The sequence below is a fragment of the Anopheles stephensi genome, chromosome 2 (assembly GCF_013141755.1).
Source record: "Anopheles stephensi strain Indian chromosome 2, UCI_ANSTEP_V1.0, whole genome shotgun sequence".
Taxonomy (NCBI): Eukaryota; Metazoa; Arthropoda; class Insecta; order Diptera; family Culicidae; genus Anopheles; species Anopheles stephensi.
Genome location: NC_050202.1, coordinates 7,038,907 through 7,053,501, shown reverse-complemented (window position 1 = coordinate 7,053,501; position 14,595 = coordinate 7,038,907).

The following is a 14,595-nucleotide window of genomic DNA, read 5'->3' as shown; positions in this document are numbered from 1 at the left end:
GTGTTACGGAGTTTGGGTTATCGCCTAAATCGCTTCTGCCTGCGTCGAAATCGCAGTGAAGCTTGACTGTAATTGATGTCAAAATCAGAAACCATCATACCGTGCTCCCGTGCAGCCGGGGGGGAAAGGCCTTGTACCACGGGGAACGCTGGCCTCGGTGTACATACATACGGTGGAGCGGGAGCAACTTTTTGGCTACGGCGTTTTGTGAAATGAAATGAATGGGAAGCTTGATTGAAAGCTGGAATTGAATCAAGTTTGCTAGTGTTGTGTGAAGTGAGGCGAACGGCGACGGTTCAGGGAGGACTCTCTCTCGCTCTCTCTCTCGCTCTCGCACTGGCGCTCTCTCGTTCGCATCAATGTGCCCCAAGCGAAGGGTTGAACATGAAAGTTCCGGGTTAGCCGGGTGCTCGGAATCGATCTGATCTGCATGCAAAAGGGCAAAAGGCCTCCCTCACCTTAAAAAGGCAGGAGAGAACGGGACAGCGAGAGGGAGACGGGGAGTAGGAGAGCATGCGAATGTTGCAGCAGTTACGACAACATTCCAGCGTTTCCGATTCCGGGACAGATTTTCGCGTTTCCTCCCGGCTAGCCCTTCGGCCTTTAGCTGGATATGTAAAAAAAAGCCCGTCAGCTAGAGGGAAAGAGATGCAAAGTGAGAGCGAAAGAGAGGGATAAAAAATATAAAAAAATAACGCACACACACACACACACCGAGCCCAGCGAAGGAGGTGAATCGAAATGTTCACTTTTTTCCTTGGGCGACGGAAATTGGATTGCTAAATAAAGTGTTGACGATGGAAAAGGGATCGGCGAAAATGGGGTGGGCAAGGGTTTGTGGCGGTGGTTGGGGTTGGTGGGAAAAAAGGATTGAAATAGAGTTGCGAAGCGTTTGCGCTAGCAGCGAAGGTGATGGAGCGGTTGAATAAACGACGATCCCAACCCCAAAAGGGTTAACATTCTCGATGGCTTTCGAAGCGTTCGGCCGCGGGTCGCGCCAGGGCGCTGGAAGGGCGACTGCGAAGGTGGCAAGCAAAGTAAGTCAAAGTATTTTGATGGTTCATGTAAATGGGGTTGTTTAGGTGAATGACAAAAAAATACACACATACACACACACGCATCAACTGCAACAACGAATCGAATAGAATAGAAATGGGGAAAAATGAGTGCAAAAAAAAACGGGGAAAACCCACTTCACTAGCCATGTGAAAAAGGCTGGTCAGTAAGAAAAGTAAGATGGACACGTGGCGTACACAGAGAGAGAAATCAACGTACGCACACACCCACGGAATACGCACACCTTATGACCTTCCCCCGGGGCCTCGGGCAGTGTACCTCGTGGTACACGCCCAAATGTATGTAGTTGTGCCCAAGTAAAAGTGCTCTTGCATTAGCATGTAAAGGAACTTTAGTGTTCTTCGATCGTGAGGCGATTGGCGCGGGGGAAGCAGTTCGAGGTAGGAAACAATTGGGAGGGAAGAAAATTCGACGAACATGAAACATGCATGCATTGCTCGGCACGAAATAGATTTCGTTCGAAGAATCAACCTTTTCTACCCGGGCCCAGACCGTTTAGTGGGTGAGCTGTTGTTTTGCCAAAGCTTCATTCACCTGCTGGCTGTGAGTGGTCTCTTTTTGCGTCCAAATTTTCCAGGTACACTGCGTCCGGTTTCTACAGAAGTGGCCCTATTTTTGTACGAGTTGTGCATATCTCAGCTTTCTTTTTTCGGAAGTCTTTAAGTATTAAAATTTAGATATTCAGAGGATTGAAGCTAGTATTTAATATAAATAATCAAGTGAGTAGATTCAAGCTGTGGTCAATGCTCTTAACCGTTGATTTTTTTAAAAAGAATTTTCTCTTACATTTCTCATGCATTAATCCAATCTATACATCCTTCATATAACGGCAAAATTTAACTATTATTCTATCTTTGGAAGATCTTGGAGATTTTTCTACCAAACCATTATTCTGGCCATTCTGGCTGATGAATCATCGCTATCACTCCATCTCAATTTGGGCCTAGCACTCCTCCTTGGACGGTCTTCACGGACTGGGTCGTCCGGTGTCATTCTCATGATATGACCAGCCCACCAGAGCCTGGCGAGTCGAATTCGCTGCACGATGGTGAGATCATTGTATAGCCCTTGGAGCTCGTCATTGTAGCGGCTCCTGCATTGCGCTTTCACTCATGCGAGTCAAAAAAAAAGAAATCTGTCTAGATCAGCTTTATCAACCCTTTTTTCATCATAAAAGGACATCATAGAAGACGATTAATCCACGGATCAGTATGATCGTTTCAAGACTCATACCACAGATTAGAGAAAGCTAGCGACTCTGCTAAAGATGGTATTCTACAAGACGCTTTATTTTTCTACATTTTTGACACTACAACCTGGAAAGTGACTTAATGTAGTTGGATAGCCCTGCGTATCAGGAGGTGGTCTGGATGAGATTTGAAACCTGATCCTGTCTGGTGAAGATCAGCGTCGTTGTCGCCTCGGTCACCGGACAGCGATGCAATTGTTATAGTATTTGATTTATCCCATAAGCAAACATAAATTGTAGCATATTTCAACTGTTTAAAGCCCTGTAAACATGATTCAAACTTATGTACCTGTTCCTGGTGTGACTAACTGATTTTTTTAACATTTGTCTGTACCTTTGTTGAAAATGCAATAAATTCTGGACAGTTAAATAAAACAAATTTCAATTACTTCGTTATGTATTCCTGGGAGAGGAACTATTTCTCCATTAATACCTGTAATTTATCTTATTCCTTTGGCTTTTTTGAAGTCTTGTTGAGACGTTGATCACTACTGGCTCAATAACAACTTTTAGGAAAGAACTCCTTTAACTACAATTACCATTACTACTTCGAAGCATTGATGACCATGATAAACTATGTATAAAAAATGACGGTTGTTTCTTTTTTTACTATTTTTTCCTCTTATGGAATCAAGTGGCTCGAAGGGAACTGGAAGCAGTGTATTGAACGCTTGTGAATGGAAAATGATTATGCATTTGATCTCGATAGCTTGTTCTGTGTTTCTTTTCTTTCTTATTGAAACAGATAATGTTATCCCCCCTTCGTTATAGAGCTTACCCCTATGGTAAACTATTTATACCAAAGACCTTATTCATTTCTGAGCTAAACAAAAAAAAAAAAAATTGGCAAAGAAATGCTTTCAAACTTCACTATTCAAAGCATAACTTTGTGCTCGTCAAGGGGACCCCTTCTTCGAATGGCGGGTGCCTCATGCATTTGAGCCACCTTCAACAAGTCTTTATTTACGTTAACGAGTTTCGGTGAATTTTTGAATGCTTGAAAATGAATTCTGGAAAAATTCTACCACCACCACCACCACCACCGAACCTCCCTCAAAACCAACCACCTCTTGCTGGCTAACCTGAGCTGGTAAGCTTGTGCATCGGTGATCCTCTACACATCGGTGCAGACCAAAAAAAAAAATACACACACACACACACACAAGTGATGCTAGATGGAAGGAAAAATCAAACTGTCAAACATGTCAGATAGCACGATAAAACTGTAGTTAAAACTCTTTCATTAGGTGGTGCTCCGCTCGGATGTGCTCGAGCTGTGGGAAGGAGAGGCGCGCGCGTGGCGAATGAAAGTTTTCAATATTGCTTCAACGTCTGTAACACATTTTTAGTGAAATTTGCAACGCGCAATGTGAGTTCCGCGAAAGCATGAGGATGAAGGAAAACTCTTATTTCAAAGGAGCGAATTTCAAGCTGATGTTAGCCGGTCCGCTGCCGGTCCATGTGCACACACTACACGTGTGTGTGTGTGGGTAGTGGGACTGTAGTTATGGAAAAGGCAGCTAGCAGATAGCAAATGTTTGAGACCATCACACTGGCTGTCTGACTGTCACGCCAGCGATAGTTCCCAGGAAACCACCTCCCGTTCATTATGGCGCCGTTTTTGTTCATTCACACTGCAACAGCGTTCTGGTCTGCTCAATGACGATGAATTTTTGCCATTCACCGCTCCTCTCCATCAGCTCTCCATCCAGCGCCAGCGTTGACTGTACTGTAAGACAATCTTCTGCACTCTGAGTGGTGTGCTGCAGGTACCAGGAACGGACTGTCTTGGCTTTGTGCTCACGGGTACGCCTTCATTTCCCTATCTAACTTTTCCCTCTTTCCCGGTGCTCGTAATCAGTGGGATGCAGTCACAAAGTTGTAATCAACGCTGCAAGCTACCCGGGGCCGAACACCAACGGTGGTACAAATCCAAAAACCCGTTTGCCACGTCGTTACTCCGGGCTGTTGTTTTTCAGTTTTTTTTTGTGTGTGCAGAATTTTTAATTGGCGTCGTCGACTCAAGCAGCAGCAGCAGCAGCAGCAGCACCGCCATTGATGGTGAAACGTTTGCGAGAAACATGTCGACGATTTACATATAAAAATGAGGTGCAAAAAGCGGCGGGCATTCTCGCAGCAGTCGGCCGGGAGTTTCGTGCCTCGGTTAGTGGTCTTTGCCAACCAACCGATCGCCCGTGTGTGCGTGAATGTGTGCGCAAGGAACCGGTGTGTCGGAATGCATTTATGCGGACGTGATGCGATCGAAGAAATGCTGGGCGAAATGCATCGTCGCCGGGCGGAAATAACGATATTCAGGAAGTCAATTTTGCTCCCCCCTCGCGCTAGCAGTCATTCTCGGTTGGTCGGATTCTAATAAGCACCTTCTTCACAGCCGTACTCGCTGGCAGGCAGCGTCTCCAGGAAATGGTGCTCTTGCGTTTTCGTGGTGGGTGGGAATGCACTTTTCTTTGGATGCGGTTTTTTCGCTTTCAAGTAAGTGGATACTTGAGAATGGGATGCGGTATTGCCAGTGCGGTTTGAAATTTGATGTTTCATTTTATGTGTGTAATCGGAAGGTGCTTGTGGTCTGCGGAACATATGTATTTGTGAGTGCATGTTCAAACATGCTAAAAACCGCAATGAATTGTGTTTTGATGAATTCGCAGGGTGTATGTTTACTAGCTGCCACAAGTACTGAGTTGATGCTGTGAAAAAGTCGGGTTTTTAAACAGCCAATTGAGGCTGATTTTGTGAAGCTTAAATTCGTTTTATTAAGCCCCTAAACAGCACACAAGTTCCAGTGAGGTATTAAACAGCTGTTAAACAGCTTTGAGGTTTCACAGCTCGTATTCGAAACGTCAGGTTGCATAGCTTTATTTGCAGTGTGATAATTACGTCGTTTCCATCTAGAAATAAGCACCAAGTGTAGTTCTTACGATTTTTGTAAGATTTGTGACAGAATCGTTCCTGAAATTATTCCCCAGAATAAACTCTAACAACTATTTAGGCAGTAGGGTTATACAAAAGACTTGATCATACTTGTTTGTAGCCTTCTTGATCCTGCTTCATCTCAACATCATCATCCACTATACTCCTGTCCCAGCAAAGATTGAGCAGATGCAGCGCTGGCGAAGCTTCGTTCTGCGGGCCGAGATCTCGTAGAACGCCCGTCTGTACGATAACTATTTCTACTAAAGATGTGCATAATTTATCGTGCAACACATAAATATAAACATTTCAGCGCTGGTGGCCGGGCGGTGCCGGTGCATAATCAGCTTATGTAAATTTATGCACACTATCGATTAGCTTGTCATCGCATCTAATTGAGGCAGTAAATATTGATGTCAAATCGAGCCACATCAAACGCACAGACAACCGGGATGCACCGACAGCACCCGGCACATCCGCACACACACACACAATGTGGCGAGGGCTTGGAGCTTTATTAAGTTCAAAGTCAACAGCCGGCCTGAGGTTCGGACACACAAGCACAAACGCCCGATCGATGTTGATTTTTCACAGATTGTTTCAAATTGTATGCATGTCGGGCACAGTTGATGCTGATCGAGAAGTCGTCCATTCTTACACGTGGGATACGTGTGTTAGCTTTATCGGAAGCGCCCCCAAAAGCCCCTGTCACTCAGTTTCTAATGAGCGAATCGTGTATTCGGGTAAATGCATTGGAACGATTTGCCTGTCAGCACCACGGCCACCACTTCGGCCCTTTGCCGGTCCCTTTCTAATATTAAGCTCATGATTTATGTATTTTGTTGATGAGCTCCATCATTTGCTGTACGTGTGTGCGTGCGTGCGCTGTGGTGGATGAATTTTATGTATTTTGTCCCGAAATGCAAACAGACGATGCGTGTATTGATTACATGGAACGATGTCGTTCGGGATGTAATATGATTCACAGGAATGTTGATGTTCAAAGCAAATCTAGCAAACGCTAAACGCAGTACCGAAGTTGTGTTTTTTGCTTATTTATTTTATTTATAATTCCAGTATTACGGCATGACGCCGTATTGTATATGTGTTTTTTGCTTGTTTGGTATTTTATTTTATTAGTGAGCAATGTACGGCTTTATTAGCAAACTATTTTTCACCCTGAACTCGTACCAGTCATTTAACTAAAGGCACACAACAAAAAAGCGGGTGCTTTTTGCTATGCATTCTTGCGCAACAATGTTAAGCATGCCACGGCGTATGCGTAAGTGTGATGGTTCGATGAAATGTTTTAATTTCTTCCACGAACAGCCAACCCACTAAACGCGTTTCATTCGGCATAAATTATGTGGTTTGCAGCGGTTCGGCAGTAAGGCTCCCGATGATTTACTAAACCAACACCGAGCCGCGCTAGGTGGTGGTCTCGAATCCGTACTAATTTCAAGCCCTCTTTTCTTCTGGCTGGAGCTCCCCGGGTGGGAGAAGAAACATTTCCATCCCAGCGCTGTTTCTAGTTTTGCTTCGTACGTCATTATTTTCTCAAGGGTGAAGTCGTTAAGCATATTGTTTCGATTCGTCTCTTTCCTTTCGGGGTCGAATAAATCAGTAGCCCGAGAAACGACAAATGGTGTGATGGATTGCGTCGATGGGGTGGAAGAAAAAAAAACGATATCGAGAGAGAGAGAGGGGGAGAGCGAGCGTCCAATGTACCTAGCCTCGTGTATGAGCCCGGTACGGCAATAAGGAAACCTATCGTAATCGACGCGCGTGTAGAAAGCAATACGCCAATCTAAATTGATTCATTCCCTATGGTGAACGTACGTACGCCGAAGGTGACGCGCTAGGTGAACGATATTGTGAGCCCCCCAACAGAGGATACGGCAGGGGTTTCCAAATGATGATAGTCGATCAGAAACGCTACTAAGGGCCATCTCCTACAAGGTAACATTTTCAGATGACATTGCGACTCTTATATAAATACCCCAGACATAAGCACGTGGTTGTCTTTCGTATCTAGATTTTCCAATCTTAATAAATATCTTCGTTTGCTCTATTGCTATTGCTATTGCTTTATATATTACGTTTCCTTTATATTCAAATGCAATTATTGTACTGGTGTATATTTTTCATCCGAGTCAAATTGAACTTATTGATCAAAATAAAGCCCCTGAAAGTATTACAGTGCCATAAAACCTCAGTCAGTTTAAAAACATGAATATAAATTTAGTTGTTAATAGTAATTCTAAATCATAATTACTGCTTTAATTATGCACATTAGACTCTAGATAAGACGTCTTTTAACGGTCTTATAAGGGTCCTTTTTTATTTTCAGCTTTTGTGCCTCAAATGGGTTTTTATTTATTTTCGGAAGTGACCTGATGCTGTTGATCTACCTGATGTTGAAGGGTGAACAACCCTTTTTTTTTGGCTTTAAATTCATCAGGAAAACCCTGTCTAGTTTCCCCCCCGTCAGTTAGCTCGAGCAGCGATTGTTCGGGTTGTATCGTTTTTCGCTTAATCGCCTTGTTCCGTTAGCTCATTAGGTATGTAGAATTAGGTGCTCGATTTCTTAATTCATCACCGATTGGGCGGCCAGCCGAATCCGAAATGTTAAGGCTGGGACAGCGGAAGGCAAAAGACGTTTCAAGCAAGCAGTGGAAAAAAATCCAGAGAAGAAGCAGAATTAATCACGCAACGAACAGTGGTGGGTTACAGTCCAGCGAAAGAGGACCCGAGCAATGGACAAGAAAGAATATTGTGATAAGCAAACCCGTGAGTGCGTGATAATTGTGCTGCGTTTCGGCCAGCTGTGAGATCTCGGGGGTTTTGATCCTCGGGGTTGTTTTTTGTTTTGCTTCTCTCTCTCTCAGGGTCATGTTCGAAAATGCTTGTACGGAAAACCTTTTGGGGACCCTTGATCCGGTTCCCGCGCTGAGTTATATGGGTGACGGGGTGGAAAGTATCGTTTATGGTAATAATTCCCTTTTCGGGGTTGGCGATGGATTAGACCTTTTTTAAGATTCCAGCGGGAAGTTGTTTTGCGTTGTTGTTTCTCCTGCTCGTCTGTTTCTGCTCGTTAGCAAAGCTAAGGAATTATTTTATTTTTGGGTGCACTCCAAATGGCGCTCGAAGTGTTTTTTCTTTTCTTCTGCCTTTCGAGGAGTATTTATTACGAGACAAGATTTCTAGCTGCCTCCTACGCTCGTAAGGCGTAGCTTAATCGATGATGGTGAAAACATAAACAAAAGCACAACTGCGAAAGTACATAGAGCGATGCAGAATAAGCTTCTGTTACTCACTTTTCTTCACTTAGTGTAATAAGATCGATCATCATCCAGAAGGGAAAAATACACTTTTTCACTCTCTGCTGAAAGAAAACAAGCCCCCGTAGAAAACCTAGCCTTCCAATATTGTGCGTCTACAGTGCCAGAAGCGAAAATGAAATGTCCATTTCATACCGCTCGACGCGCGCTCCGGAAGTAAGGTTACGGAAGTCGGGAATGCTGAGCAAAAATCGATACTTTTCCAATTTTCGACTCACTCCCGAAACGGTGGAAGGGAAACAGGTAATTGGCAGCGAATGTCCTTCGCCCTCGATCATTCCGCGCCAAATGAGGTTACTACGATTGGTGCCGCACTTGAGTACTTGAGCGACTATGCATACGCACCACGGGGGAGCGGGAAAGGGGGGTAGCTGGGGGGGAAAGGGAGGGAAAATCAACACTTCTGATTCGAGCGGTGATTAGAGTGGCGCTTGTTGTTGATTTCTGTTTCCACTAACCTCTCCCCCCCCTCCTCCCCCCGGGGGTGGTATAGTTAACTGGGGTGTATGTGTGTGTGTGTTTGGGATGGGAGTAAGGGGTGTATTTTTATCTAGTTAAGTGTCAAATCATTTACTTGCTTGACATAGTTCCGAAAATGTGGGATGCGGGGTGGTGAAATTATGCTTTTTTCCTAACACTTGTTTATGATTTTGTTTACTATCGTGGTGTGAAGGTGATGTAGCATGTACAAGGAAAAGATTTGGGGTACCACTTCTTCAATGTGGTTGGTTGGTACATAAGGAAGCGATTTTTATTTTTGCTCCCGGTTGACAGTTTAATGAAGTGTTCCTAAATCGCCATTAAATCCATGTTTATATTAAGCTAAATAAATTAGGGAATTTATACTTTCTGGCAGGTGAAAAAACCAAGTTAAATAAAAAAAAGCATAAATTTCGATAATGTTTGTTTAATATTTTTGTTCTTAAAAAAAGATCTCTCTAATGCCAAATAATCCTCAGTTCTGCCTAAGGAAGACCGGTGCCGTTATCGACTCTGACACTGATCATATTTGACTTAAGAAAAGCGCCCTCAGCGTGGATTTCGCTCGTCTTGATTCGATTCGAAGCTCTCTTCAAAATGTGTGCTTCATTCCTTAAAAATCACGCCTGCTATGATCCAAACCCTATGACAGCGTGATGAAGTATTTATTGTACCGGTTGTTTTGAATCGAAGCAGACGTGATTTTCATGCGGGAAGTAAGTTTCTGTTGAAAGCTTGGAGTGGCCGAATAACTGCACATGGGTGTTTGCCGTCTTCTCTCTTCATGTGGATGGCCTTAAAGAACTTGACAGCCTGGGTCGTCCGGTGCCATATGCATGACGTGATCAGCTCACCAGTGTCTTATTCGCTGCACTTCGCTTAGACGACCCAAACTCATAAGACTCCTTTGTTGTCATTTTTAAACAAACTTGGTAGGAGGCGAATGTGCCGCGCGAACAGAGCAGAGCAGAAGCAGAGGCGAAGTAATATAGAACACGCATACTTTAAACACTCAAAACCAATAATTCACAGGCCTTTTGTTGCAAATCGTAATTGATTTTCAACCCTAAAGTAAGGACCACAGCAGATATCGATGAGAAATGAACAAATGCATCAAACCGCAAGCCCTAAAATTGAACCATTTAATTAAACAACTCATATTTCCTCTTCCCAATCGATTTACTTATCCAGTGAGGTACATCCCTTTACCGCTTAGTTGCAAATTAATTACTCAACAGAATAACAAGCCCCTACAGAACCTTGGAACCAGGATGGGGAAATGTTACTCCCTGTTCCCAAACATGTTTTTGCACCGTTGTACCATTTTAAATCCTTTTGACTGTATTTGTATCTTCTTTCTTCAGCTTTTCTTTACTGTGTGGAAACCCTCTTCCAAAAACAACGCGCCTTTCTACACAAGCTGGCGGTGGGAAAATAAAATATCCCACATACAGTGAAAACAGAAAGCACCATCGTCACTTTTTGGTTCTCTTTGTAGAAGCAAGAGGACCACCACCATCTCGATTTCGTACCACACCACCGTTTGTGGGAGCCATCCCTTCTTTTTTCCTTGAAGCCTACGGGAGGTTTCACCGTTTCTGATCCGAATAAGAACAAGCATGAAACCCAATCGCTTTGCCACAGCAATGATATACTTCTGGGTGTAGCCGGAGATGTGAATTAGACGGCAGAGTGGAGGACGGTAGAGGACGGTAGCAGGGCTGTGTGAAAGCCTGCCCCAAGATGGCTGTGTTAAGGAGCAGATAAAAACGAATGACTGACTTCGGTTCGGTTCGCCCCCGTTTGTAGAATGGATCCGACTAACCTTTTCTGCACCTCACGGCAGAGCGTTACTGCCGTCCGCCCTGGAAGCGTGGTGCTCCGATTCGGAGTCGGAAGCTTTGCGTTTGCGGTTCCGGAAACCGTTGCGTATCGGGCACGTTCACTCCACCTGGCCCGTGTGCTATTAGAAAGACATTATGCGTTTTATTTGTGCCGGGTGTTTCATCTGTGTGTGTGTGCGCGTGTTTTTAAGGAGCAGGGATTGTTTGGAGCTGAAAATGCGCACACCCCTTCTGAGGGTGGATGCTGAGCACAGCGGTATTGCTGTGTGCTCTTGAAGGACAAATGTGGCCACAATACATTATTTGGTTAGTGTTGCACTTGTTTGAGACTGTTTGTTACTAGGTCCATATGTTCTTTTCAGTCTCTGGTATAATTGGAATTCTAGTAATTTAAATGATGTTATGAAGAAGAATCAAGTAATGAATATTCAAGATAAAGGTAAACAAATGGTTAAGCAAAAGAGATAAGATAAACCTTCCAGAAGTTACAGTGCAAATAAAGAAAAGGAAAAAAGAAGAAATATAATATGAATAAATGAGAGAAAAAACTTTAAAAAAGAAATTGCTTTGGAAAGAGGGACTCAAAAAAGTGACAAAGAAAGAGGAAAATCCTGACTTTTTTTAGCAACATAATATCACAAAGACCCAATTTTTAAAATAAATTTATTAAAATTATTTTAAACTTCAAATAACAAAATTTTAGCAAAAAGCAAAAAAAAAAGAAAATTTGTGACAAATCAACTGCTCAGTCACACTGTTCGTTCGAGAACCGGTCTGACATTGAATGTCTGCCCTGCCCTGTAACCTCCCCATTGCTGATTGAAGGTTATGGCAAAGCGGCTTAAGTAAAGTAAATCGGGTCAATGCGAAGGGTTTTTCGCGGTGGGCATCACCCGCCGGGGAGGCACGGGAATGGGTTTGAGGTTATTGTTATCATAAAAACAGACCACCTACTCGCAACCCGCAATCCCAAGCCAATCATCCGTAAATACGACACCGCCTTCGGGTACGTCAAGCCGGCAGCTGAAGGAAAGCGACGCAGAGAATCTCTGATGCCTTCAAATCGTAGTAAGCAAAATGAGGAAAACAAAACAAACCTCGAAGGAAGAAAGCAGAAAAAACACCCACCAAAGGATCAGCATCCAGTTCGTGGAAAGCTCCTGTGGAAAGGATAACTGCTCGTCTGCTTTTCCTGCTACTGCTTACTTCGCTCTACTCTGATTAATACCCTTTTCAGTGAGGGAGCTTTGAGAGTGCGGCTTCTGAGGAGAGGAGATTCACGGACTAAAGGTTCTGCACTGTGCAGTTAAACAAGCGAGAGGGAGAGAACGAGAGAGCACCCGCTATCGCGCATCTCACCATCTCCATGGCACGAACACGGCCACGCACACTTGGATGTTAAACTGCCAGTTTGCTAATGTTCGCGCCAATGACATTGACAACGGTGACGATGACGATCGTCATCGGATTCGAAACGCGCGTCAAGCAATAAAGCAATGAATCAATATTAGATTAGAATCGACCGCTTAGTAGCTTCATTGCTTATTGGTTTGGTTACTTTTTCCGTGTCGATTGACGGTTGGGCCCAGACCGAACGCGTCCCGGTGTTCTATGGGTGCAGCTGTGCAAGAAATCAGTTCACCCAAGGCGCCCCCGACTGTACGAGAGGTCGAGTCAATATTGAAAGCGTTATTGAACTTTTAGCGGACCCAGTTGATTACACTGCTGGAGTGAGGGGTTGGTGGGACTTTCCTGTTTTCTTTTTCAGGGTACGTGATCGCGAAGGAAATCGAAAATGGTAGCATTTGGCGAAAGCGGGACTTTCCGGGACCACTTTTGCTTCATCCCCGTGCGCGTGAGTTCGTAAATCGCATAAAAATACTTGCCCGAAACGGCGAATGGCACATTTCAATTTACGCTCTGTTCAATTGGTTCAAATTTACATTTGCCACGATTTTCGTAAAGATGCATACGAAATTTTAAGCAACCGCGCTGCTCTGGAGCGATGGGATGGCTTCAAACGAACGAGAAGCAAAGCAGCTCAATGGTTCCGATTTGCAGTAAAATTCGAAAATAAACCTCCGTGAGCTTTGCGTTGATTTTTCGGTGAACGTGGGTAAAGTAGAATAGGAATATTTTGTTCTGAGGGAACATTCCCCATTCACTCCGGTGCCCCTTTGCGATCGTAATGTTTGTTATGACCATTTATGAATTCATGGAACCATCATCATCATCATCATCATCGTCGTTGTCGCCGTTCGTTTGATTGGGAAGTTGGTGAAATGGTCCAAAAATTAAAGGTGACTTTTACGATGACCGAGTGTGCTTCGTTACGGGATATGTGTGCGTAGTGGTCGTGGTAAGTGAATATAAATAAAGTGTAGAATTTGCTCACGGTTCGATTGCACCTCACCCGGTTTTTTTTACTACAACAAATTTCATATCAATTCACCAAGGGCTAATAAACACGAGTAGTAGGAGGTACTGCTTTTATTTGCTCACTATAAAGCTGTTGTATTTTTATTGCGTGAAATTCGCTCGCCAGCATGTTCACATGCACCGTGACAAATGTGTGCATGCGAAAATGGTAAATAAATTCAGGAATGTAGTATAAACAGAACGTATATTTCGGTGTGCAATCAAATAAGGATTTCACTCTGCTAGCGAAGCTGTTTCACATAAAAGTGAGCGTGCCTTAATTCACTGAAATTGAGCTCGGTGCATTACTTCAATTTGACTACTTAATGATGCGTTCGGTGGAAAATAAAGGAAAACCCCTCGGTTCACTTTCTGTCGTTCATGTAGACGAAATTAACATATCGATCAGTCGGTAGGTACACGCGCGCTATTCCCGCCAATCAATGATGCTTTTTTATGTGCAGTGATGGATGTTTATTTTATTTACATCAGCCAAAGGGCACCCAAATCTGTCATCAGGTCTGGGAATGCATTGCACTACCGTGGTGTAAGCGGTCGTAATTAACAGAATTCTACGACACAAATTTTTGCAAAAAACGGCCCAATCTATGGAAAAATAAACAAATTCAATTAAGCTGTGAGAAGCCTACTTTCAAATTAGTATGAGCAAATATCATATTTCCTACTGCGTCTCTATGATGGAGGCGCCTGGTACCTGGCGTGAAAAAGATGTTCTTTTCCAACTTTAGTGTTTTTTTAGTCAAATTAAAAGGGGTTGGCTTTGAAACCTTATCAAATGTTTCCAACAATTTTAAAACAGCTCAAATAAATATTTATTCACCGCAGTTTGTACGAAAACTTAGAATCAACGGGCTTCAGTAGTGAAAAAGAAAAAGGAAAATAACTAAAAGTGGCACGTCTGGGGGTTAAAAATGCTGATTGCCTCGTTAGAAAATCATTTTATGAATAATTTACCGTCAAAAATCCTTACTAACCTAGCTGTACTAATTATTCCTGCATGCTGTTAATAGGTGGAGGCGCCTGGTACTTGATTAAAGAAAACGATAGAATATGTTGAATTTGTTTTGAAACGAATAGGATCTCACAAAACGTTAAAAAAACTGTTTTTAAAAACATTATTGATAAATTCATGGTTGAAGCAAAACTTCAATCAGATGATAATATCAGATGATGACAGCGATTTCCCCTGGATCCCCCCACAGCGCACCGAGCAGGTTGTTTATGGTGGGCAGGTAAT